The sequence below is a fragment of the Triticum aestivum genome, chromosome 6B (genome assembly GCF_018294505.1).
Source record: "Triticum aestivum cultivar Chinese Spring chromosome 6B, IWGSC CS RefSeq v2.1, whole genome shotgun sequence".
Classification (NCBI taxonomy): Eukaryota; Viridiplantae; Streptophyta; class Magnoliopsida; order Poales; family Poaceae; genus Triticum; species Triticum aestivum.
This window is the reverse complement of record NC_057810.1, coordinates 64,340,271-64,345,953: the sequence shown is the minus strand read 5'-3', so window position 1 is coordinate 64,345,953 and position 5,683 is coordinate 64,340,271.

The window sequence follows — 5,683 nt, the reverse complement described above, 5'->3', positions numbered from 1 at the left end:
CTTTGGTAATCCTCCGCTTATGAGGGTATTCATCCTGGTGTTCTTTATGGTTGTGTCCTATTTCTCCACAAGCTTGCATGCACTTTCTCCATATCATTTCCATAAGGCTTCAACTTTTGGGACACAAGCCGAGACTGTAGCAAGGTCAACTTAAATTCCTTCCAAGTGGTTATTCCTTGCCATCCATTGATGGTTTGGTACATCCTCCACCAAGTAGCTCTTTTCAAAGCACTGTAGAGCATGCTGGGTCATATCCTTTCCGGTTATAGGGTTATCCTCCATTTGATCCTCCATGTTTTGAATCCATTGGCTCGTCTCCAATTGACTCATCGATCCAGAAAATATGAGCTCATCTCCATTCATCCTCTATTTGGTCCACGGGTTTGGGGTGAGATAAGAGAGATAGGGAGGGATACACACAATACAAACAATAGTTTTGAAAATACAGATTTTTATTGTGGCCGTCAGAAAAACAACAAACAAATGACAGCTCACAATCATCGCATCTAACGTAGGTATAAAACAGGGGTTTGGTCTTCTAATGGTCTGTAGATCTCAACATCATCAAACTCTTCAAGTCTTGGCCATGTTGTTGGAAATATGCCCTAGAGGCAATAATAAATAAGTTATTGTTATATTTCCTTGTTCATGATAATCGTTTATTATCCATGCTATAATTGTATTGATAGGAAACTCAGATACATGTGTGGATACATAGACAACACCATGTCCCTAGTAAGCCTCTAATTGACTAGCTCGTTGATCAATAGATGGTTACGGTTTCCTGACCATGGACATTGGATGTCGTTGATAACGGGATCACATCATTAGGAGAATGATGTGATGGACAAGACCCAATCCTAAGCCTAGCACAAAGATCGTAGTTCATATGCTAAAGCTTTTCTAATGTCAAGTATCATTTCCTTAGACCATGAGATTTTGCAACTCCCGGATACCGTATGAATGCTTTGGGTGGACCAAACGTCACAACGTAACTGGGTGGCTATAAAGGTGCACTACAGGTATCTCCAAAAGTGCCTGTTGGGTTGGCACGAATCGAGACTGGGATTTGTCACTCCGTGTGACGGAGAGGTATCTCTGGGCCCACTCGGTAGGACATCATCACAATGTGCACAATGTGATCAAAGAGTTGATCGCGGGATGATGTGTTACGGAACGAGTAAAGAGACTTGCCGGTAACGAGATTGAACAAGGTATCGACATACCGACGATCGAATCTCAGGAAAGTACAATACCACTAGACAAAGGGAATTTTATACGGGATTGATTGAGTCCTTGACATCATGGTTCATCCGATGAGATCATCGTGGAACATGTGGGAGCCAACATGGGTATCCAGATCCCGCTGTTGGTTACTGACCGGAGAACGTCTCGGTCATGTCTGCATGGTTCCCGAACCCGTAGGGTCTACACACTTAAGGTTCGATGACGCTAGGGTTATAAAGGAAGTTTGTATGTGGTTACCGAATGTTGTTCGGAGTCCCGGATGAGATCCCAGACGTCACGAGGAGTTCCGGAATGGTCCGGAGGTAAAGATTTATATATGGGAAGTCCTATTTTGGCCACCGGAAAATGTTCGGGATTTTTCGGTATTGTACCGGGAAGGTTCTAGAAGGTTCCGGAGTGGGGCCCACCTGCATGGGGGGACCCACATGAACGTGGGTAGTGGGGGAAAGGCCCCACACCCCTGGTCAAGCCGCACCAAGATCCCCCCTTAGAAGGAATAAGATCATATCCCGAAGGGATAAGATCAAGATCCCTAAAAAGGGGGAATAACAATCGGTGGGGAAAGGAAAGGATGGGATTTGTTTCCTCCCACCTTTGCCAACGCCCCAATGGACTTGGAGGGCAAGAAATAATCCCCCTCCACCCCTATATATAGTGGGGAGGCGTATGGGAGCTGCACCCTTGCCCCTGGCGCAGCCCTCCCCCTCTCCCAAGTCCTCCTCCTCTCCCGCGGTGCTTGGCGAAGCCCTGCAGGATTGCCACGCTCCTCCATCACCACCACACCATCGTGCTGCTGCTGGATGGAGTCTTCCCCAACCTCTCCCTCTCTCCTTGCTGGATCAAGGCATGGGAGACGTCGCCGGGCTGTACGTGTGTTGAACGCGGAGGTGCCGTCCGTTCGGCACTAGGATATCCGGTGATTTGGATCACGACGAGTACGACTCCTTCAACCCCGTTCTCTTGAATGCTTCCGCTTAGCGATCTACAAGGGTATGTAGATGCACTCTCCTTCCCCTCGTTGCTGGTTTCTCCATAGATAGATCTTGGTGACACGTAGGAAAATTTTGAATTTCTGCTACGTTCCCCAACACATGTCTCCGATGGCTCCTTCTGATCATGTTGGACCTTCTCAAGTTCTTTCGCCACATCATCTCTGTTGACGCGAAGTCTCTTATGACATCCTTTAATATTCTGGAGTTGCGTTCCAAACTTCTGGGTTTCGACATCCTTGGCATGAATCATGTCCTACTGTCCTTCAGCTCGTGACGAATCTCCGGTATCTCGAGGTTTTGCTCCTCCAGCTTGGCTACTTTCAGCTTCTTGGTCCCGAGTTCTTCACGAACTGCCTCCTTGTCAAATATGACTTCCTAAAGTCCATCTTAAAACTCCTGATGTAATTCTCCAGATCCTGGTGATACACCAGCTAAGGTTAAAACTTCACCTTGCTGATAGGTGCTCCATCAGCCTTCTACCATCCAATCTTTCCATGGATATGCATGCTTAACTCAGCACGGTGACAATAGCATAAGCGAATGATAACATCATGAATGTCCATGTTTCTGCTCTTGTCATTTTCATGAGCTATCATTCCATAGTTGATATCTCCTGTCTTAGGGTTTTCTTGACAAAAACTTTGAGTTCTAACGCTCCATGTTCCAGTCTTTCTCCGATACACCTTGATCTCGCTTCCATAGTATGCCAAGTTCCATAAGGGGTGCCTTCATTGGTCATACCAAATCTGGAAATTCTTCATAGCCTTCAAATTCTCCTAGTTTTCAGAGTCTTCAACTGTTGTAGTTCCATCATTATTATGCTCGGTAAAATCCTCTTCATTCTGAAGTGGTCTTATTTGTCCGATATCTGGTCCTTCTTGGAGTGGGCTCATCAGTCGAATCTTCGAGGGGTCAAAAGGGGAAAGGGGTATGGTCTCACTAAAAGGGAATATTTGAATAAGCTCAGAAGAGAAGAGAGGTAAAAGATTCTTTTGAAAAGAAAGTTGTAGAGAAAAATCTTTCCTATGGGCTTGCCAGTTTCTAGGGTCACGTCCTAGAGTCAACTTGGCTCTGATACCATCTTGTAGCGACCCGACCCGAATGGGTCAAGTCTCTGTGCTTATGTGTCATCCATGGATCGGTATGCTGACACACACATTACTCGAGGATTTATAACAGAGGTAAATCACACGTATAAAATAACATAAAAACTATTACCTCAATCCAAAATAGCGGAAGCAACAAGGTTGTGGATTCCCATCAACACCAACGACAAAGTTGAGTATAGGAAATCGTAACCCTAACGTATCACTTACTCGTCATAAGATCCTGCAACATGAGACATTGCAGCCACAGAGGGTCAGTACATTGAATGTACTGGCAAATTCACACCATAGAGCAATGATGAAAAAGGCTATCACTACATGCATATTTGGCTGGTGGAAAAGCTCTATGGTTATAGTTTTGCGTAAAGCCAATTTTTCCCTACTACAAAGGAATAAATTTATTTAACTATCATGGTGGTTGTTAAACATTGAGAATGGTTGACAGCATTCTCAATCCCAATTTAAAAGTACTCATTAAAACCCAACAATATTAATTTAGAAGTAACATTATGAGATTCACAAGAAAATCAAGTACTAGATACTCAAGATGTCCATAACCGGGGACACGGCTAATCATGATTAGTTTATACACTCTGCAGAGGTTTGCGCACTTTTCCCCACATGACTCGATCTCCTCCGTTTGGTTTCTCGCACTACATGGTGTCTGAGAAACGGATGACCGAGACATAGTCTTTCAGAAGCGCTTGCACCTTACGTAGAGGGTAGACCGTACCAACCTACATCCCCTACATCTGCTAGTCTACCCTGTAAGAGTTCGCACGACTTAGTCAACTATGCTAGAGCCCATAATAGCATGTGGCTGCACACTGAAGTTTCTAGTTTGAATAATCTCATGACCCCTTTGAGCCTGGGTGGCGGTCCGAAGAAAAACAGGCAAGTCCTGGAAACCCAGGTGCCTAGACAGGCAAGTCCTGGAGTAACCAGGTGCCTCAATCCACCCAGATGTGTATTAAAGTTACCACCTTAAATAAACCATTAATTAACAAACTCACATCTGTCATGGAAAATTCACTCACCCAATCCACGTCTACTTGCATAGCATGGCATAATAAGCAAACGTAGAAGTAACTCCCAAGGGTTTGATAATAAAACAGGTAATAGGTACTACCTCAACTAATTCCCATAACCCAAAATTTAATTAGATCCTAATCATGCAATGTTTGAGGATAGATCTAATGCATAAAAACTGGGTATGAGAAAAGGTATGATCAAAGTGTGAACTTGCCTGCAATGTTGATGAAGATGATTCGCACTCAAAACTCTTGATAGATCTACTCGTCACACTCCGGTCAATCTATCATAAGCAAACAATAGTAACCACACATAAGCAATCACTCAAAAGATCAGAAAGAACGAAGGGAACAACTCGGAAAACATCAAAACCAAGCAAATGACTCTTGCAGCATAAAACAATTTCTAACAGTACCAAAACTATGTGTATTTGGCCTTATCAGAAAGTTTAGGTCAAGAGCTTCGATTTGCAAAAAGAATCAACTAAATCAGAGTTATAAAACTCAAGTTACAATCAAACAAAGTTCAAATACAAATCTGTTTGAAATCAAATTTTAAAACTTTCAAAAACATGTTTAAGTTGTTTTACTGGATAGAGGGGATCATAATGAAGAAGTAGGCGTTGGTTTCGTTGGATTTGGATAAACGAGTAAAAGGTTGTGAGGGTTTGAAAACTAGGGGCTAATCTGTAATTAGATATATTTACAGATAGGTCCCTGACGAAAATAACAGAAAAAGAAAAGGCTAAAAAACGAACATTCGTTACCAAAACCTAATGAACGAAAACGTTCACTGAAACTACCTAAACAGAAAACGTTCATTACATAACTAAACTAAATAAATAAATAATAAAACGGGGTTTTTAACCAAAATCGAACCTTTAAAATAAAACCGATTCGGACCAGGGCGGTTTTACCAGACCGGAAGAAAACCGGCGGTTGGATCGGGATCGGACGCCGGCGAGTCGACGAGTCCGGGCGGCGGCGGCGGTTTGGATCGGCTCCGGCGAGGCTGCGGATTCCGGCGAGCGGGGCGAGGCGAGACGGCGGCTCCTGCGCGAAACAGCGGTGAGGGGCGAGGGCAGCGCAGGGAGCGAGGGCGCCGGGCGTGCAGCGGCGGGGCGGCGGCGAGATGCGCGCGGCGGCGGCGATTCCGGCGAGGCGGCGGCGAGAGGTGCGGGACGGGCGACGTGGCGCGGCAGAGAGAGAAGCGGGGCCCGGGGTCCGGCTCCTTTATAAAGGGCGCGAGGGGCAAGGTCTGCCTTGGCCGAGGGGCAAACGATGGCGGATCGGCGCCGGACTCCGG